The sequence below is a fragment of the Myotis davidii genome, unplaced genomic scaffold, assembly GCF_000327345.1.
Source record: "Myotis davidii unplaced genomic scaffold, ASM32734v1 scaffold168, whole genome shotgun sequence".
NCBI lineage: Eukaryota > Metazoa > Chordata > Mammalia > Chiroptera > Vespertilionidae > Myotis > Myotis davidii.
In genome coordinates this window covers 157,384-179,470 of record NW_006383016.1, presented here as the reverse complement: position 1 = coordinate 179,470, position 22,087 = coordinate 157,384, and the positions used below count along the sequence as shown (strand labels likewise).

Sequence of the window (22,087 nt, the reverse complement as noted above, 5' to 3'; positions counted from 1 at the left end):
GAGGCCTTTTCTCAGAGTTCCCTGCTTGCCCTCTGCCTCTCTCCCGTTCTTGTTGACTCCCTGCTTTAAGTTTGCATAAAACTTTTTGCAGAAGTAAGTTTTGCGTGTGACACTTGCCATTTAACAGGTCCCGGGCTGGGGGACACTTGAGTGAGAGACGCTAAGGAGTGTGTGGTGGTCTGCTAGGTGGCAGCGGGGACCCTCAGCCCTTCCTCTCTCCTCTCTCCCTCTTTGCACTATCAGGCAAAGAAATGCAAGCAGGAGCCCAGGTGCACATCTACTTCCCCCAGCACATTCTGGAAGGAAGTGGAATACCAAAAAGTCTTCCTTTTTGTGTTCATGATTTACATAACAAAAATGTCTCTTCTCTCTCTCTCTGTTTCATTATTAGACTAAATACAGTCAGTGCTCCTTACAAAGAGGTGATTGGTTCCTGGGTGCCCAAAACGATCCCCAAATCTGAGGATGCCTATATCCCTTATATAAAATGGCATCACAGTTGCATGTAAGCTACACACATCCTCCTGTCTACTTTAAATCATCTCTACATTACTTATAGTGCCCAATATAATGCACAGGTTATATTAAAAAATTGTCAGACAGTATATTTTAAGGGAAAATGACAAGGGAAAAAATGTCTATTTAAGGATAGACACAACCATTGTAGGCCTACCTACATAGCATCAATGTAACTTTTTCTTTTAATATTTTTGATCAGAGGTTGGTTAAATCTGTGGATGTAGAACCCATTAATAGGGAGAGCAGACTGTATTTCAAAACAGTTGGGAGAAAGTTATGAAGCTGAACCCTCCGTGATGTAAAATCCCATTTATGCCTCATCCAGAAAGCTTTCTTTGCAAGCACAAACTGGGCGACCAGAGGGAGCTAAATTTATGCCTCAAGATTACTTTTTTAAGGTTAAAAATTGCTAGTCTATCATCTAAAAAAGTGATGGTGCTTTAAATCCCTCAGACATTCTAAGCTCTGGCGATGAAGGTTTTAGATTTTATTTCAACTTGATAGAGATCCAGAGCAACAGACTGGACCATATAGCCTAGGTGTTCAGTAGGACCATAACCTAGGTGTTCAGTAGGACCATATAGCCTAGGTGTTCAGTAGGACCATAACCTAGGTGTTCAGTAGGACCATATAGCCTAGGTGTTCAGTAGGACCATAACCTAGGTGTTCAGTAGGACCATAATCTAGGTGTTCAGCTGGACCATATAACCTTCTACTGACGCAAGTGAATCATGGCTGTATTTGAATGTCTTTTATGTAAAATACGGTGGTGGTAATATATGCCCCTGAGCCTTGTTTGCTGAGTGCCTTCAGAGCATTCTCAAGTCTTACAAAAGAAGATTCTGGAAAACAGAACATGCCTGGTCCCTACGCTAGCCGGGCCAATGACAAGTCCTATGGCTTTCAGAGCGCCAGTGCTATGGGTCTATAACTGTCAACATGCAGTCTTGTTTTTCTTTTATTTTTAAAAAAGTATTTTTATTGATTTCAGAGAGGGAGGGAGAGAAATAGAAACATTAATGATGAGAGAGAATCATTGATCGGCTGCCTCCTGCACACCCCACACTGGGATTCAAACCCATAACCCTGGCAGTGTCCTGACTGAGAATCGAACAGTGACCTCCTGGTTCATAGGTTGATGCTCAATCACTGAGCCACGTTGGATGGGCTGGTGTTTCTTTTATCTACCCTCCCTCGTTCGTCTTACCTGGACATCAGATGGCAACTCCTGCACAGCTCCTGGAGGTGCCACTATGGCTGTTGCTGTGTTGGCCACACTTACACATCTGCTTTACCTATAAGCCTGTCTTTAGCCTCATTCTGAGTCTTCGTTCATGCAGGATCATCTTTTCTACTGCACATAAAATAAGTTGTTGACATTTCTTTTAATTGCATATGCAATAAATTCTTGCCTTTCCTCCACTGGAGAGAGAAAAAAGAAAACACAGCAGCTGAGGAAGAATCTAAAACCCTTCAAGGTCAGGCCCTGGTGAAGGAGCTCATCTCTATCTCTTCCGAGATCAAAATAAGAGGCAATTAATTTACTTGCAAGGGGCAGTGGGTAGACCTTGAAAGAACTCCCAGATAATGAGGAATTCTAAACTGGGGAGTAAATTACCTGGGTGGGATAGCATCTGCTTCCCTTGAGGTATTTAGAAGCTGGAGCAAGAGCCAAACAGGACTTCAGAACCCACGGGTTTGCGTGGAGAGAGAAGAATTAGGCTGTATCTGCTCAGAAGGATGTGGGGAGCAGCTAGCTGACTCAAATCCGTCTTTCCCCTCCTTCTACATGATCTCAAGGAACCCAAATAAACCAGGCTAGAGGTGATAAATACCTGGCATTGTATATTTCCAAAATACTTTCATTACTTCAGTTGGTTCTTACAGTGGCAACACCCATGAGTTAGATGGGAAATCCACGTATTATTATTGTCAGAGGAACAGGCCACCAGATACAGTGACCTGCCCTCCCAGCTGCTTAGTTAGCATCAGGGCTGGGCCTAGTCAGGGTTTCCTGATGCCTTGCTCTTTCCAACTGATGTTCAAAAACTCTGAATCGGGTGAAGTATTAGGGATGATAGGGATTCCACCACAGTTTAAATTACTTTTCTGAAAAATGTTTGATGTGTTTTAAAATGGACCTAATAGTCCTGGCGGGGTTTGCTCAGTTGTTAGAGCATCAGCCTACAGACCAAAGGGTCATGGGTTTGATTCCCAGTCAGGGGCATGTACCTCAGTCGCAGGCTGGGTCAGGGTGCCTGTGGAAGGCAACCAATTGATGTGTCTCTCATCTCTCTCTATTCATCTATCTATCTATCTATCTATCTATCTATCTATCTATCTATCTATCATCTCTCCTCCCTCCCTACCACTCTCTCTAAAAATCAATGGAAAATTATCCTTAGGTGAGGAATTTAAAAAACACAAAGGACCTAATGCGGACTTTCCACCTTCTCTCCTTGTTAAGATTTGGCTGGAGGGTGGGATGGTTTGACTTCTAACTACGCGTATTAGAACTGACAGAAACCGCAGATGGAACTACATTGGGGAAAAAGAAAAACCCAGAGCGAGAGCGAGCGCTCCTCTGCCTCATTTCATGGTCTGCTTACCAGGAAGGCAGTGTCCCAGGGGCTCGACTCCAAGCCAGAAAACTCCAGGGAACTCATTGTTGGGAAGTGACAGCCTCGCTGGAGGCAGACAGGCCAGATGATCTGATTACAACTTCATCGTCCAACTGCAGTCCTGCGTGGCTCCTTGCCTTGAGAAATTTCGAGTACGACTGAATTTTAAAACATAATTGAAACCTCTTTATGTCTTTCCTACGGATATGAATTCAAAGAAGGGAGTCGCTGAGTCCATATGCAGGTTTTTTTTCCAGGGGAGTGGAGGGTGGCAGGGAGAGCTGGCAAGGAATCAGCTGCCAGTGTCCACCTTCTAATCGATTGTAACTGCTCTGCTGGCTCCCCAGCACCCCTGCCAGCAGCCTCACCTAGTCTTGTTTTAGGGCACAGGTTTGTTTCAGAGAGCCAGGTATAGATCAGCAATGTCTGTGAAAACCAGGAAAATAAGTATTTATTTATTTTAATATTTTTTAATAGTATTTAATATTTTTGTATGAAATATCAGTCTGGAGCTGGAGAAGAAGTGGTTATATTGTTCTGTTTTGAAATATACACATATTAATACACACATATTTGTGTGTATGTGTTTGTAAATCCCTTAGGCATATGCCCTCCCCTATATAAATAATTAAATCTGTGTGTGCCTGTGTGTGCCCATACCATATAAACACACACACACACACACACACACACACACACACACAGGTTTTAATGTATGAGGACTCAGCAGAACTGAATTTCAGCAACTTTTTGTGTTTTTTTCAACTAAATTATAGTCCCTTTAATTTTACCCCTTTGTAACAGATATGGGAATCCTGGCTGTGATAACAGTTTTCTTTGTTTTAATCTGAGAAAAAGTATTAAAAAGACTCAACAGGCCCAAATAGAGTCACTTGTGCTAAGCCCATGTCCCCAAACCAAGCCTAATACCTGACCTGGTTACAGTTTCAGCCTCTCCCAGGAATGTGATCTTAACAGTCAACATGGAGTTACCTGTTCAGCACTAGTCAGGTAATCTGCCTGGTAGACCTCCTATCTCCCCCTAAAGGAAGGTGGCCTTGCCTGAAGTCAGTCACATTTCACTAGTAACTTCCTCGTCCTGTCCCCTCTGCCTATAAAACTCCTCCACTCTGTACCGCACCTCACGGGTCCTTTCTATTTGCTAGATGGAATGCTGTCATTGTGATGCTGACACCTCATATCACGCCTGATATGTGGAAGTTCTTCATAAGTATTTGTTGGACAGATGAATGCATACATGAAAGAACAAATGGATGAGCAGAGTGGTGATCACAGAGGGCCCAAGATGGAGGAGAAACTCACAGTACACTCTGTAGACAACTGCTTGACCTCCTCCACAGTGCCTTGTGCATATTAGGGCAGCTCAACCAGTGTTACATGAAACTAGAAATGATGGTTTACCCTCTTCCTACTGGGGTCATTTCTGCAGACTTTCCTGCAGCAGGCAGATGCATACCCTGGTGGCAGACCATGTGCAAGAACTGTAATCATGGCCACTGCAATAGGAACCTGTGTGAGCACACACACAGGTTTGTCACACACAAAAAAAAAGAAAGAAAAAAAGAAAGAAAGAAAGCAAACAAAGTAAGAATGGCTTTTTACTTTTTAAACGTTGATCTCTTTCTAATGTTCAAGAAATCTAGAGGCAGGCAGCCCAGAGTTGCAAGGGAGCGCTCTGGTGTCACGGACCAGGTTTCTTCTACCTTTTTGCTCTGTCATAAGCGGCATCCATTCCCAAGTTCACTTCATGGTCCAAAACGGATCCAGGTGGTCCAGTCATTTAGTAAGGATCCCAGCAAGCAGGAAGGAGGATGAGGAGGAAAAAGGCATGGTCCCTCTCCAGAAGTTGTACGTATGACCTCCGCTGATGTCCCATTGGCCAGAATTTTATTAAGGGAGCCTGACAAATATGGCTGCTATTTTGGGGTACCTTGTTCTCAGCTATAGATTAGGGCTCTGTTCCTGTAGAAGAAGGGAAGAAATGACATCGGGAAACAACTGGCAACTTCTGCCACTCAGATGTCCTCAGCCGTCCTATCACTAGCCCACCTGAGCCTCATTGAGCGAGCAGCACCCGCTCTGACAATACAGGGAAAGTCACGGTCACGGTGGCTTCCAGTGAACCAGGTGCTTGGCCTGCTGCTGATAAGCACAGCCCGAGGGAGGGCACACTTCTCTAGTTCAGTGGTTGGCAAACTGCGGCTCACGAGCCACATGTGGCTCTTTGGCCCCTTGAGTGTGGCCACGAAGTTTCAATCGCACTGTGCGTGCGCGCCCGCACGTGGTATTTTGTGAAGAGCCACACTCAAGGGGCCGCAGTTTGCCGACCACTGCTCTAGTTGATCCTTTAATGGACATTTTATTTCCAGCACCATCTCTGCTGTTGTCCCAGGGGTGACCTGGTTCACAGCTCTCTGCCCAGCAGGGCTGCACCACAAACTGCAAGTCAGCATCTTTCCTGCTGCGGTGATTGCTTATGTCCTGCAGTTCCTGGCTGACTGTGACATTCAAGTCATCAGCGAAATCAAGACGTGCCTGGGAGGATTCTAATTATATAAATGAGGAAAGAACTGGAAGAGGAAAAAGTGTCAGAATATTTGAGTCACCCTTGTGAGGCCACAGGGTGCTGTCCTTTCTGACATTACCATGGGACAGGCAGACCACGAGATTTGGGAGAAGAACAGCAACGACTGGACACTTTAGAGCAAAGGGAAAGGAATGGTTCTGTGTGTGTGTGTGTGTGTGTGTGTGTGTGTGTGTGTGTGTAGATGATAAGAAGCAAATAACAATCCTATTAGCAGCTACCACTTAGGTAGGTACTGTACAAGCCCTTGTGATTGCCAGCATTCAAGACAGTCCTCAATGATGCTTGCTTCCTGGCACTGCTGCCCTTGTATAGCCCCCTCCCGTATTGAATGAGGGCTGGCCTGTATGACCAATAGAGTGCAGTGGAGGTGGTGACGTATGGCTTCTGAGGCTAAGTCATGAGAGGCATTGCAACTTCTGCCTTGGTCTCTTGCGTTGATTGTTCCAGAGGAAGCCAGGCACCGAGCAATGAGGACACTCCAGCAGTCTACAGAGGCCCCGTGGAGAGGAACTGAGGCCTCCTGCTAAGAACCAGCACCAACTTCTCAGCCACGAAGCGAGCAACCTTAGAGTGGATCCTCCGGCCCCAGTCTAGTCCTCAGATAACTGCAGCCCCAGCTGACATCTGACTGAATTTATGAGAAATCCCAAATCAGAGCCACCCAGCTAAGCCACTCCTAAATTCCTGATCTTCAGAAACTGAGACAGTGAATGCTTCTCATTGCTTTAAGTCACCATGTTTGGCGGGAGAGGGAGGGGGTGTAGGATTTGTTACGCAGCAATAGCTAACTAACACAGCATTTACATATAATTTATTCATCACAACAGCACTCTGAACTAGGTATTATTATCCTCATTTTACTGATAAGGAGACTGAGGCTTAGAAAAATTAGTTAATGTTCCCAACGTCAGAGCAGCTGGTAGAAACCAAGCTGGGACTCCAGCTTAGCTCTCTGTGCACAAAACCTATACACAGAATACCCGCTCACTATGCTACATGCTGTGTGGACCCACCTGCGATTTCCAGAATGCCTGGAAGCAGAGGAAAGCCAAATGTCCCTAAATGAATGGAGTGGTCTAGTGACAGTGAGGTTTAGATGCTAGCATCCAGGGTGATGCAGACCCAAGAGGTAGCTGCTGGGCTATGCTCTAAAATCCACAGCAAGCTGAAAACTGAAGTGACATGTTGTGAGAATTAGACAGTTTATGCCAGGGACCATCTTCCCAGGGAGCCATCGTGTCGGTCCTGGGGATGCAGAAAGGGTCTCCAACTCCCAGCAGAAGATTGAACAGCCTCAAAGCAATTGCCTTTATTGGGGCCTCACCACTTGATGCCATTTGCGGGCTGCTGATATTTCAAGTTGTTGGAACACAGAGAGCAGGGATGTGGAGTGGAATGAGCCTTTGCCCTTCACTTTTTTCCTGGGGTGGGTCAGTTTCCACTTAACAACTTGGCTGGCTGCCTGCCAGTGTGCTGATGAGGCCACATTTGGTCAGGACCTACTTGTCAGCAAAAGAAAGTGAGCATTCTTCTGATGTCACGACAAACAATGAGCTTCTGAGCGCTGGTCCTGAGCTAACTGGTGTGCATGTGTCTCATTCTGGCCAGAGCGCTCACTGAGAGACCAGCAGCCACCTGATGCCTAGTGGGAGCTCTGGTCCTGTAGTCTTGTTGGCTAAGAACCCCAGGGATGTGGGTAAGAGAGGCCTGTCCATGTTCCCCATGGCACCCCAGATGTGGATCTGTTCTGGCAACCACATAGGCGGGCACGTGCATGTGAGGAAGGTAGGGCTCTTTCTGAAGAATGAGATGTCACATGATCTCATGATCTTTCAGCTCTCCTGGCCTTTCCATTCCGCTGTGATGACTCTGAGCTTGAAGCTTTGGAATCAACATTGACTGGTTCCTCCATCCAGCCCTTCAAATGGAGCCAAACATCCAGGCTTGTGGATGATGCTTTCCTCTCCACTTCTATTGTGCCTTTGGCACATCACCTAGATGGGTACCTGGGCCCAAATCTCTCTCCCCTCTAATAGCTCTAAGCTGCCCACTGACATGATTCTGAATTTGTTCACCTAATTTTTAAGACTTTGCATAGTTTTTTCCTACGTAACTTTATTTCCCACAGCTCCTCAGTGCTAACCCTTCTACACACACATGTGTACACGTGTGCATAAGTGTGCATGCATGCACATGGGCACCTACACACCTACTTCTGCATGTGTGCATTATGCCCTGCAACATCAACCCCCTTTAGCTTGGCTACCTCCCCTGCAGTTTTGGATGTTCTTTGTAATCCTTTCTTTGCCTGTTTAACCCACCCTGTAAGGAAAACTTGTTTACCACCTCAGATAACAGTCCATGGTAATCTCTCCTTCCAGTCTCTGCACAGGCTGTTATTTTCAGAGACAAGCCGCATTTTCCAGATCCCTCAGGGTTCCAGGATCCCTCCGGACTCAAAAATCTTCGGAAAACAAAAGCAGAACTGATTGCCAGTAAAGCACAGCCCCTGAGGGCCCAGCCTGCAAAGGCTGCTGCCGCAGCCACTGTCCCAGGGACCACATCGTGCCTGGATTCATGGTTAGCTGGGCGGAAGGAAAAGCACCCGCCAATTGGCTGTGACCACAGAGGTCAACCATACGTACATGTGGTAGGACCGGCACAATAAAAGCAACAGGAGACAGGGAGCAAAAAGGCTGCGGTGGAAAGCTGGGTGTGATTAGAAGTGACGATGGCAGTTGGGAGTAGCGGACACTCGGAGAAGCAAGTAGATGATGAAGTGCAGATACCAGCTCTGTGGTCTGTGGGGTGGCAACAGTTCTCTCTGTGCCTCTGTCTCTTCCTCTTCCTCTTCCTCTCTCCCCCCTTCCGTCTCTCTCTGTTTTTTCAGGTTCGTGCCCTGCCTTGAGGGCATGGGTCTGCAGCTGCCAGGGGACTCAGTGGAGGGGAACTCAGGGGCAGCTTACCTGACCTGACCGCCTCCACAACTTCCTGCCAGAGGCTGCCATTCAAGTGCCTACAGAGACCAGGCAGGTAATGTGAATGTGCAAAGTAGGGCCAGTGTCAGGCATAGAGAGGGGTCGGGACCATGACAAATTGGAAGAGTATACCCCATTGAAAGGCATCCAAATGTACATTTCTTAGGATACCATGTAAGTTAAATGAGACATGTATTGGGGCCAAATATGGCCCACAGACGCCCTGCCTATACCCTCTGGGTTCCACAGGTGTGTGTGCAACACTCAGGGAGACTAAAGATGGGCATGATGGCCCTGAGTGGCCAACATGTTGGTTAAGCTCTTTCAGGCGACCAGGACCCAGTGTGACCCGAGGGGCAATAGTGGGTGCCTCTGGGGAATAAGCTGGGTGACATGGCTTCACTAATCACAGAGAACGGCCAGGGATCAGTCAGGATCACAGCACCTCCTGTGGCTCCACAGAACTCTAGAAGGCCAGCGGGGGAGGGGCCTGACCATCTATTGTTCCCTAGTAGCAGCCCTGGTGGCTCCCTGCCCTAGAGTTAGGATTCTCCTGTCGTTACACTCTTTGACTTCCCTCTTCTCTATCTCTCCGTTTTTGCTTATTCCTGACTTTTATTGATGCATATCAATTGCTTATCCATGACTTGTCTTGCCTTGTGGCTTCTGCATTCTTGTATCACCAACTCCTGTCTCCTAGGCGAGCCAGTGGACATCTACACAGTGCCATTGCTGGCGAGAGTACGCATGCCTAACCACCTCATGGGCTACTCACTGACTCATGGAGGGGTGCTTTCGGTGAGTAGCTTTGGCCTGAAAATCACAGTCACCTGGCACGAAGCCTGGGACTCTTTTGTAAAGAACCAATAGTGCCTTTCCTTGGAAGGGGCTGTGGGCATAGCAGGTGCTTGGATGACATGTCCATGCCACCAAGATATCTAGACTTGGATTCAGGCTACTCTCTTTATGAAGGTAGGGGAAAATCAGTTGGCATAGACAAAGAAATCAAACGTAACTGTCAGGTAGAAGGCAAGTGAGGCTGCTCAAACTCGTCTTTCTGTAGCAGTTAAGGTTGTATTTGTCTGCAGATAACAGAATACCCAATTAAGACTAGCTTACGGAAGTACAGAGGTAGGTGGTTATTGGTATTGGCTCAGCAGCTCTTTGATATGAGGGCAGCCATTCTGAGATTCATTTGGCTTGTGCCTCGTGGTTACAAGATTGCTGCTGCAGAGCCAACATTGCCATCTGTGTTCAAGGAGGGAAGAATGGGAGAAGGCCCTTGACAGCAGAAACTTTCCCTTTTATCAGGAGAGCAGAAGCCTTGAAAGAACCCACCCACGTCCACCGTAAACTCTCCCCTTAACATCTCATTGGCCTGGACAATGCCACCCTAGCTGCAAAGCAGGCTGGGAAATGAAATCAAATACCTACCACTCCAACTATACTGACAGCATCTTGCTTCTTGTGCATAGGCATTTTCTCATGTTGTGTGCGCACCCACTAGCATATATTTCTGGTCCAATATACCATACAGCATTGGGTGCCTTAGGCAGGAAGAGTGAGGTAACAAAACAAAACAAAAAAACATGTAGAAAAGGTGTAGGTGTAAATACCAACTCCACCATTTACTGACTCTGTAATGTGAAAGCAGTTGGCCTCGCTGAATGTCATTCTCCTGGTAGGTAGAAGGGGATACTAGATACCACCCTTGCAGGGCTGTCGTAAAGATTGAATATGATAGTGTATTTATAGCTCCTGGTCCTAGAGAGATACCTGATGTGATTACTGGGTTGTTTTTTTGTGTGATATATATATATTTTTATTAGTTAAGGTATTACAAATGTGTTCTCATCCCCCCCCCATTAACCCCTAACCTTCCCCCCCTGCCCCGCACACTCACGATCCCATCCCCCTGTTGTCCGTGTCCATTGGTTTGGCTTATATACATGTATACAAGTCCTTCGGCTGATCTCTTTTTTTTTTTTATCGCAGCATAGTATTCGTGATTACTGTTTTATTGTGGTGTGTTGTCATCTGTTGGATGGGCACATGGTAGATAGATGCATAGCAGGAAGCAGTACAGCTTGAAGGTAAAAAGCACAGACCTCAAAATCAGGCTGTTGAGCCCAGACCCATCCTCTACCATTAATTAGCTGTGTGACCTCGGAGAAATTACTCAGCCTCTCTGAGCTCAGTTCCCTGCTCTGTAAACTGGAAATCATACTAGAACATATCTCAGAGGGGTACATTTGGAAGCAAAAATGAGATAGTGCACACGAAGCACTCGGCACTGTGCTGCCACAAGGCACACAGGTGGTAAGTGTTGGCTATTATTAATATTGTTTTTTTCCTCCCTGGGCCCAGAACTAAAACCTATTGAACCAGAAGAGCAAGTGACTTCCTGTTGAAACTCTTTTAAAACCAAGTAGTCCTCAATCCTCTAAAGGTCACAACTATTAGAGCTGGAAACAGCCCCATAGAAGAAAACTGCCCTTGCCCTACCTGGTTTGGCTTCATGAATAGCGCTCCAGTCTGCGGACTGAAGGGTCCTGGGTTCGATTTTGGTCAAGGGTACATGGCTGGGTTGCAGGCTCAATCCCCAGTGGGGGGCGTGCAGGAGGCAGCTGATCAATGATTCTCTCTCATCATTGATGTTTCTCTCTCTCCCTTCCCTTTCTCTGTGAAATCAATAATAATAATAATAATAAAAATATTAAGAAAAAGAAAAGAGAAAACTGCCCTTACCTCCTGCACAGGGTCCCTGGGAATGTCATATGATGTACCAGAGGCAGAAACGTTTGAACTCTATAAAATGCTGTACAAATCATTATCAGCCCCCAGCACAAACACCAACTGTCAGCAGAAAAGGTGGGAACAAAAATTTTTTCAAGTTGATGAATTCTTTTAATCTAGAAAGTGGACTCTCCCCAAGATGGTTTTCATTGCTGCCCAAAGCCCACAGTTGGGACACCAGGCCTCTGGTCTCTTACTAAATCACTGATAAAACAGTCAGGCCTGCTCTTAAGGATACATTAAAAATTATATTTTCGGAGAGAACAATAGAGGAACAGACAGTGTTGTCAGTTTGACATTCCCGGGCTAGAATCTTTTCAGGCTGCTGATGTCTATATGCAAACAATACATTTAGAAACCAAATGGGTGCCTCATGAGTTTCTTTCTTCCCCCCAATTTGCATAGAGGAGAGGCCAGTAGAAAGTGTAGTGGCAATCACATTTCAGTGGCAATGAAACAATGAGGCGTGTTTTGATGGTGGATGGGTGCTTAAATAATCATGAAAGCAGCAGCTGGCTCCTTTCTTTTTCGTGCAATTAGGAGCTATTTTTCCTGCGAGGAACACTCACAGGCAATCATACCTGACTGCCCGTTTCCATGGTTCTGTCTGAAAGACGGACTCCTCGACCAATGCCACTTAAAAGGAGAAACAGCATGTTTATTTCTCTGTGTCCGGATGACATGACCTCAGAGAGAGGTTGCCGGCTTGGAGCAGAAATCTTACTTCCTCCCCACCATGTACGTAGGTGGGGGCTGTTCCTTCCAGGGATTGGAGAGGATTGTGCCAGGTGAGGTACGTGCCCAGCAGAGCCGGATGTTATCACAAACAAAGGCTCTTGGTGGGAAGGATGAGAGAAAGTGAGTATTAGGGCAAATAGGGCCTGAGTTGCCACATGCGAGCGGCTCTGGAAAAAGAAAAGCTCTGTAAACAATCCGCTTGTAGACAGTTTCATGCTTTGAACAATAGGAACAGCCCATGTACAGGAACCACCCAGCGAGCTGACTACAGATCTCACTTCCGCCAAAGGTTCTGGCAGCCTGGGGAGGAAGGGGAGAGAAGACGGACTTGGAAATAGAGCCACAGCCCTCCACCCACCCCTGCGGTGCCAGCGGAAGGGGCCCTGCCATAGAAGGGAGCCTCGCTGGTGATCGGATCCAGTGTATTTTTCAGACTTAAGACCGTTCCCCAATTGACTCAGAGCCCATAGTGGTCACCAGGTCCTCCGGGGCATTTAGAAGACTCGCCATCTGTAGAGTGGTGTATGGTTTACACACTGTTTTCACTTAAGATGTTGTGTGTTTTTGCCTCCCTGAGGGTAAGAATGGATGTGGAAGCGATTTCCCTGGGAAGAGGAGTCAGAGAATAAGCCATCAGCATCAGCATAATCAGCAGCATCACAGCTCAAGTGTAGTGATCATTTACCAGACTTATTTTCTGAATTCTCATATTTAATTCTCACAACCGCTTTCTAAGGGAGGTGCTATTCTCATCCCCAGTTTGCAGATGACAAAACAGAGAGGCTCAGAGGTTAAGAGAATTACCCAGGTCATGCCACTAGGACGTGGCAAGGCCCAGGCTCCCAGCCAGCGGAGGCAGAGCCTGCAGGCTTCCGAGCCCCTGTGATACGCTGCACGGTCATATCACAGGGAGAGACATTCAACAGGCATAAGAGCCTACTGTGTGTCAATAGCTCTAGACACTGGGGATGCATGCATTCATTCATTCATTCAGCAAGAATTTCCTAGTATTCACTATGGAACAGGCACTGTTTTGTGCATGGAGTACAGCAGTGAGCCAAGCTCTCTGCCCTCCTGAAGCTTATATCCTTCTGGGGCAGACAGCACAGCACACAGTATGTTTCAGGAAACGGTCGTACATTAGAAAGCGATAAGCTTTAATGGAAAAAATAAATCACAGGGCACAGGAAAGAGTACCAGGAGAGCTGGAGCGGGGGACAGAATGTGCTTATAAATAAAGTGGGCAGGGGAGGTCTCTGTGAGAAGGTGACATTCAAGTACAAACACTAGGGAAATGAGAGAAGCAATGGTGCCTTTACATAGGAAACAGCGGTCAAGGCAGAGGGAATGGACAGCGCATGGTGTGTTCAAAGAACAGTGAGAAGGCAGCGTGGCCAGAACAGCGACCACCGTGCAGAGCAATAGTGTCACATGTGGGACCCAGCCACGGCGGGCCTCCGGGGCTATCGGACAGACACTGACTTGCGCTCTGAGTCAGACGGAGAGCCCTGCCAGGCGCCGGGCAGAGGACCGGCATGTTTTCATGTCCATGTTCAAGCACAGCCTTGGCTGCTGTTTGAAGAAGGAGCCCCAAGCGGGTAAGGGGGAGGTCGAAGGCCAGTCAGGAGGCCCCTGCAGCGACCCAGGTAACAGGCGACGCTCACTCGGCCTGAGATGGTGAGAGTCCGATGCTGCAGGTTAACCAGATCATTAGACCAACTGAAACCTGGTGAAAAGAAAGCTGTTTCTATAAAAGGGAAACATTACATAGGAACTTGTGAAGGTGATTTTAAACACCGAGAAATGGCGCCAGCTAGGAATGAACTATGCTTAGGATGACGCCACAGAAAGCATAGCAATTGTAAAAGTAGAACACATAATACAGTCTTTGTTTTTTTATATTGTTAAGTTCAATGTATTCATGCAAATAAGCAAACCTCGCTAGCAAAGCCACTTCGCTTATGACTGCATCCTCATGATGGTGCTGTGTGCAGCCCATAGAAAGAGTAACAGCATTTTAGGAAGCATTGTTTCTTTGTTTTCCGAGCTGAACTTGAGTTGTTTTAATCCGTTGGGAAATGCAAAGAAAGGGAGAAAAGGAAGCAAAGGAATGCGTGTATTACTTAACGGTCCCTGCTCCTGTGACTGTGGACAGCTGTGGCTATGAGAATTCAGAGGAGGTTGGTTTTCTTCTTTTCTTATAGACCTCACCTACAGGACACCACGCTGGGCAGCAGGAGTGGCCAGCTGGGTTTGATTTGCATCTCTAGCTCCTGAGAGGAGGGCACGTTGTCCCTGGTGAGGAAGGCAATTCATCCTCTCTGAATAAAGCAAAGGAAGTGTTTTGCTGTTAAGATGAACTGGACCATCCTTTGATCTTGTACGACAGGTGAGTGTAGGAGGGGATGAGCATCAATGGTACTTCCTGAGGGACTCTGTGCCAGCACTCTGCTGTCTTATTCACCTTTGTACCCAGCTTACAGTCTGTGACTTCAGCCCGGCATTGTTCTTTATTGAGGTGCACACTGTCTTTAGTGCTCACAGTTGAATGACGATCTTGCTTTCTGCTCAGCTACGTGCTTAATGGACTGAGAGTAAGGGACCATTATTCTCAGTGGAACTTGCTCTAAAAAGTGGACCCTGATGCTGGATTCAGTTCTGAGCATGACGACCTAAGCCTGGAAGAGCCATACACTCCTGCTCGCTGGGTGGCACATTGTGCAGCCAATATCAGACTGCAGGTTAAGAATGCAAAATGCGCCTGACCGGCGTGGCTCAGTGGTTGAATGTCCACCTATGAGCCAGGAGGTCAAAGGGTTGCTTCCCAGTCAGGGCACATGCGGCTCGATTCCCAGTGGGGGCGTGCAGGAGGCAGCCCATCAGTGATTCTCTCTCATCATTGATGTTTCTATCTCTCTCTCCTTCACCCTTCCTCTATGAAATGAATAAAAATATATTTTAAAAAATGAAAAATGCAAGTTTCCCTCGAGGAAACTATTATGGATAAATGTCTAAGCTTACTCTCTTCAAAATATGTTTAAACCCTCAAGACATTCTTATTCATTGGGATCATTGTTTCTGGAAGTTCTAGCCACTAAGAGATGAGAAAATGAAATAAGTCAACAATACTGTTGTTACTTGTGGGAATTGATTAGAAATTAATTAATCAGTAAGGAGCCACTGCTAGAAAGCACATTATACATCTTTGAGGAAAAGCTCCGAGAAGATCACCCCTGGAGGGGCAGAGCCACAGATGTCAACTTGCTCACTTAAGGCAAAAGGAATATTAAGTCTTACACTGGACTTTGTCTACACTCCAAGGTGAGATCAGAAGAAAGGAAAAGTTTGTGAATAAACACGGAGAGCTGAAAACAAAGGCTTCCTTATTTTTCACCATCTCAAAAAAATCAGACTTTCCAGACCAAGGATCACTACTATAAGAATCTTGGATATATAATCAAATTTCTCACAGTTTTGACCCTGATGATTCCTCATATCCCTCCCCTATTACTACACACACACACACACACACACACACATTCATGATACAACTTCAATAAGAAAAGGGCCTATGAGTTTGCTTTCAGGAACAATAGTAATAAGGTCCATTCTACCTTACCACCAGAATGTACCTGACACTCATCTTGGAAGTACAGATAGGTCCAGCACAAGAGAATGGCTGGGGAGACAGGATGATGGCCTGAATCTTACAGGTCATCTCAAAGAATTTTAGAATAATTTTTCTTTTGGTTTCAAAATATCTCCCTCAGAGCTCTCAGTACATGGATCTTTATAGGTGTGTCTAAATCTAAGAAGATTGCTTCATGGCAAGGCATACATTTTCCCTGTTGCCATGGAAACAGCACTGTGCTCATGTGTCAGGAGCTTTCTCACATACACACATGCATACTGTATATCAATATGTTCTCAGGGAGATGCCTTGTATGCTTTCTTTATACTAAGAAAGACATTCAGAGTGCAAATTTTACTAATTCAAACCATCTAATTGTTATCATCTCCTTTGTTGGCATTACAAATTCTGATTTTAGGTTTTTCTTCAACATAATCTCTGCTGGAAGTGAAATAATCATAATCTCTGCTGGAAGTGAACTAACCCTACCCCAGCCTTTCTCCCACTCCTTAAAGGAACATAGTGTACATCCCAATATATTTTATGTATTATCTTAAAAAGAAACCTATTTTGGATGCTACTGAATTTCTTTGATGGGTATAATGATACATTTCATGTATTTTATTTTCTTAAATATTCTCTATCCAAAATATTGTTTTTAACGGGCAAAAAGGGCAATTCCTTGAAAGAATGTCGACAAATCACATGTTCATGTGAGTAGGGGACTATAGTTGTCTGGTTTCATTTCCAATCTATGCAAACTTGAAAAGAAACTAAAGAAAGTCTGAGGCAGACACGTCATTTATTTTGACAAGGATTCCTGAGCACCTATCCTCTGACTGTATATGACCCAGATCCCTTGAGAGCTGACTGTGATCATGTGGAGAAGCTCATGGCCAACCACAGGCTGGTGGATGCAGGTGGTGCATGAGAGTCAGGAAACTGGCCTGGGTTTCACCACCAACTGTGGGCTTTCACTTCCACTGAATTAGGCTGGGGAATCCTAACCTGTAGAATGAGCAACTAGAACTAGACCATCACCCAGCGTCAAGATGCCATGGCTGGTGGATTGGTGTGGCTCAGTGGTTGAGCATCAACCCACAGACCAGGAGGTGACCAGGGATTCCCCATCCCGGCATATGCTGGAGTTTCAGGCTTCATTCCCAGTGGGAGCGTGCAGGAGGCAGCTGACAGATGATTCTCTCACCATTGATATTTCTATCTCCCTCTCCCTTCCTGTCTTCTGAAATCAAAATGGGGGAAAAAAATTTTTTTTTAAAATGATGCCATGCTGTATGAACTTCAGCTTCACCGCCAGGCGCAATGGAGGTGCGTGGGAAAATTGCACGGATGGATGCAAAAGAGTGAGACCAGGCCGCCTTCGTATACCGCACAAACTCGGCCTCGTCGATTCGAGTCCAAAGGATCATCTCCCCCAGACAGTGAGGGTGGTGCAGTGGGTGCTGTGCGCATCCTTCACGTGCGGTTCACCCTTCCAGAGCGCCTCCAGCTCTACCTCCATCGGGTCCTTTCGTGCGTCATGTCCAGGTTAAAAATAAGCAAGTATTAAGAAACGAGCAAGGCGGAGGAAGTCTCATTTAAACAGTTTCTGGCTACCTTGAGACCAGAAATGCTGCAGCACAAGGAACATCTTTCCGCAAACGGTGTCCCTGGTAGAATCACAGATGACACGTCATGCGTCTGCGTCATCTGCCCTTCTTAGGTAAGAGGGACAGGAGGGAGGCGGCTGGTGATGTCCCTGGAGACAGCCTGGGGGCGGGGCCACGACTTTGGAGGGAAATTTTCCTTCCATCTTCTGTCCAGGTCCCGTTTCTGCTCTGTGGCCTCTTGGCTGAGAGAGGAGTGCAGCTGGTGCAGGTGGGAGGAACTCAGCAACGCGAGTGCCTGGAGCGGGGCGGTCGGGCGTGGGGGGCGAGGAGGCGGGGTGCGGCGTCTTGCTCCTGGCTTCAGGATGCTTCAAGCCCCCCTCGATAGGCTCAGGTCCCCTTCCAGCCCCAAAGGGCAAGTCAAACTGGGTCTGATCTACAGCCAACGAGAAAGAAGAGCAAAGGTGGTGTCTGTGTGTGTGTGTGTGTGTGTGTGTGTGTGTGTGTGTGTGTGTGCATGTTGTTGCCAGCTGTTCTTTTCTCTGGGATAATGTCCTTCCTATGTGGGTGGTAATTGGCGTTTTGAATGTACATAACATGTGCTCATCTGTAAGTTTCCAAAGTCCACTGGAAACCCTGAGCTGAAGGACAGCTCTGTTCTTGTTTCCTAGATCTCCTGTGACCTGGTTTTGCCCGTCAATGATTAATTCACTTTGACCGGGAGAGATAATGCCGAGCTTTGGAAATGCACCCAGTTTCTTAAGTGAAAGGACACTAGCATTTACCGAGCATTATACTTTGTGCCAGGAAAGTGCTTTTCATATCTATGATTGCGCTACAACCTTAGTACCGCGATGAAATATTATGCCCATTTAAAATAAGAGAAATCTGAAGCTCAGAGAAGATAAGTCACTTGAGCAGGTTCCTGAGTTGTTAACCAGCCAAGTCTGTATTTGAACTGAGTTTGAGCCCAAAGTCCACCATCTTTTAACCCCACTAGTCTATTCCCAGAATGAAACCACAAGACACATATTTGAATGTGGGGTATACTTTTGATGTCCACAGAGGGCTATTTGGGGACTGGCATTTTAATCCTGAGACTTAAAAACAAATCATGAAAAGGCTTTAGGGGCACAGAGACTCACTCTTATCAGAAACAATCCTGGCTTGACCAGGCCTGGTTAATCCATGACAGCAGGGCCTCTTCCTTTCTGTCAAGTGTGTGAGGGAACCTGAAGGGGTCCCAAGGCCAGGGACCAAGGGAGACCCCAGTGCCCAAGTCACACTGTGGCCTTAGCACATTCCAGAGCTAGACATAAAATACTCTGGGTGATTTCTCTTTTGGTATCACCTATCCTTGATTCTCCCTCTGTCCCTACGAATGATCGATGTTGACTGGATTCATGACATAGAAACAAACAACTCATTTGCCCTCCAGGGACATGACCAGGAATTGCCCTTGTATATATTTAATGATACATGGGCCAGTGTTTATTTCTATATCAGATGCCTTGTTTCATCTGTGATTAAATTCTATAAAAAGGACAAAGAAAAGCTAATATTCTGAATTTTCAAAATGTTAAGGTTAAGTAATCAGTTCAAGAGAGGCAAACCCACCTTGGCTGGTTTGGCTCAGTGGATAGAGTGTCAGCCTGCAGACTGAAGGATCCCGGGTGCAATTCTGGTCAAGGGCACATGCCTTGGTTGCAGGCTCAATCCTCAGTAGGGGGCGTGCAGAGGGCAGCGGATCAATGATTCTCTCTCATCATTGGTGTTTCTATCTCTCTCTCCCTTCCTCTTTGAAATAAATAAATAAATAAATAATTTTTTTTTAAAAGAGAAGGCAAACCCTTTAAGCAGAACAACCAAAAGTCTCTATACCCCTGGTTTGCAAACCTTAGTAAAAAATGTGGAGTCCTGGCCCTCATGCCTAAGTGTTTCTATTTAGTAGGTCTTGGGTGGGACCCTGGCATCGATGTTTAAAAAACAAACCAGGGAATTCAGTGCAGGCAAAAAAATCTAAGGTACACACATTGGGAACCAGTTCTAAGATACATGTCATTCAAGGGGGATAGAATCATTTATTTGCTAGATGGAGGTTTACCCTTTATTATTTTTCTTTTCAATGAATAGAGATAAAGGACAAGTACTTTTTGACTCTAATGCTGAAAGGAAACTGCATAAGCCGCCAAATAATGACTCCTTTTCTGCATGTGTGTCCATATTTTTAAAAATGGGCCAAAGAGAAGAATCCTTAGCTGTAGAAAATTCCAGAAGGTTGAGGTGGGGAGCGATAACCAAGGAATGCTAAGGACCCAAGAAAAGACACCCTCACACAAACCCTTCATAAGAACAAGAACAAGGAATGTGCTGGGCCCGTGAGCATGAAGGCCACAGATCTGGGCTGAGCAGTCACCCTAATTCAAAAGTCCTTTGGAATGTCCAGCTGGTTCTGTTTTTATCAAGTGTACAAGTCAGCCTATCTTGCAAATGCTGCACGAAAATGCCAACGTCCTGGCTGGCTGCCATGCTTCTCCAAGGTCACACACACCGTGAGTAGGGCAGTCTTCATGGGTGTTCGTGGGCAGGGAGCCATTCTCCTTGATCAGCACCTGGGCTGAACCAGTTGTCAAATATACTGAACGTCATCCCTAACTGTCCCAGCGCCTCTTGGGCAAGTTGTGACACAGAAGGTCGCAAAGAGCAAAGAGGGGTGCCTTGAAGGACAGCTGGAACCTGAGGCAAGGCGGCAGGAGTAAGAGCAGGGTATACAGCTAAAAATACTCAAAATACTGTCCCCAACTAATGGGAAAACTAGGCCAGGGATGGGAAAGTTTCTTCAGGAGACTTAAGGCTGAAAGTCAGGTAGTGGCTCCCTGGAGTCCTGAGCTGAATCAGAGTCAGAGATCACAATCTCAGCAGTAATCATCTACCGTGATTGATTACTGATGTCTGCCAAGGGTTCAACAAGGGATGTGTGTGTGTGCGTGTGGGCATATGTGTGTGTGTGTCTGAGAGAGAGGGATGCTCTAGTTGACATGGAGCTACATTTTATTTTTAAATTTATCTTTATTGTTGAAAGTATTACAGTTGTCCCCTTTGGGTTTTTTTCCCATTGGCCCCCCTCCTCCCCAGATCTGCCCTTCCCAAGCCTTCGCCACATTATCGTCTGTGTCCATAGGCTATGCATATATGCATTTAAGTTCTCGGGTTAATCTCTCCACTCCCCACACTCCCATCCCCAACTCCCCTCATGAAATTCATCAGTCTGTTCATGGTTCTGTGTCTCTGAATCTATTTTGTTCATCAGTTTATTTTGTTCATTAGATTGACACGGAGCTACATTTTAAATCTTTGGCCTTTACTGATCTTTCTTTTCAAAGACACACAATAGCTTTTTTTTTTCTCCTCATGAATATACATGGCCATCTACATGCTGCTTGAATAAGAGATTGATAGTAGTTTAGGCAGAATCTCTCAGAGGTATCTGGGCTAATGAGCAGTAAATGCCACTCAACATATGTCTCTAAAAGCTATGAACAGGGAAATCCCAGAACTTGGCTTTCCCTGTATAGTTCCTTATTCTCTTTGCAACAGATGTCCAACGCATCAGGTTCTCCCATGCCCTGGAACCAACCGTCACCCTCAGATCCCCTGAAGTGGATCATGACTGTGGTTAGATTTATAACATCTGTCCCTGGACTTCACACAGAATAAACACATGGTAGATTAATACAAGGTATGACTGAAGTCACCAGCACTCTCCATGATAACTGAGCTCTAGAAATATCTGTACCACTGGATGGCGTTGACTAGGGGCCCTCAAACTTTTTAAACAGGGGACCAGTTCACTGTCTCTCAGACTGTTGGAGGGCCGGACTATAGTTTAAAAAAAAAACTATAAACAAATTCCTGTGCACACTGCAAATATCTTATTTTCAAGTAAAAAAACAAAACGGGAACAAATACAGTATTTGTATTTGCATGTGGCCTGCGGGGCCATAGTTTGAGGACCCCTGGTGTTGACATTCCCGATGTGTCCCGCTGAATGGATGGGAAATGGTACAGAGTGGACACTCACCTTGCTTCTTTATTGCTCCCCTGCCTGGCTTTTGGCCATTTTTTATAAAATCACCTTTCCTTCCATATTAAATCCTCTTGTCTTCAGGGACACCCTTCTCTTTAGAAGGTGTGTTTTCATTGGAAAACGCCCAAATATTCTGACACCAAAGAGTTTGCTTTGCAGTTTGACCTGAAAGTTTTGTGCTGTGGGCTTTTTGGGGGTTGGTGTACTTGTGGTACTCGGTTGTCTTAGTCAGGGTTCTCCAGAGAAATAGAACCGATAGGATATATGAAGAGATATCTTTATCTGTATATCTTTATCTATCTACCTACCTTTATATATCAGACAGTATATAGATCATTATACTGTATATTGAGAGGTTCCACGATCTGTTGACTGCAATTTGGAGAACCAGCAAAGCTGGTGGTGTAATTCAGTATGGGTCTGAAGGCTAAAGAACTAGGCAGTGATGTCCAAGGGCAGAAGATGATGTCCCAGCTTCACCTTTTTGTTCTACTCAGTTCCT

General features: G+C 45.9%; 2 long non-coding RNA genes across 2 annotated transcripts; one reads left to right on the top strand and one right to left on the bottom strand.

The window, feature by feature from the left end:
- Nucleotides 1-7,788: 7,788 nt before the first annotated feature.
- On the top strand, nt 7,789-15,081 carry LOC107181703. The gene is made up of 3 exons (XR_001512397.1): nt 7,789-8,547; nt 9,427-9,524; nt 14,465-15,081. It is a non-coding gene; the product is annotated as an uncharacterized LOC107181703 (long non-coding RNA).
- On the bottom strand, nt 13,397-22,081 carry LOC107181702. Its single transcript, XR_001512396.1, has 2 exons — nt 21,894-22,081; nt 13,397-13,986 (listed from the first exon to the last, which is right to left on the bottom strand). It is a non-coding gene; the product is annotated as an uncharacterized LOC107181702 (long non-coding RNA).
- Nucleotides 22,082-22,087: the final 6 nt, after the last annotated feature.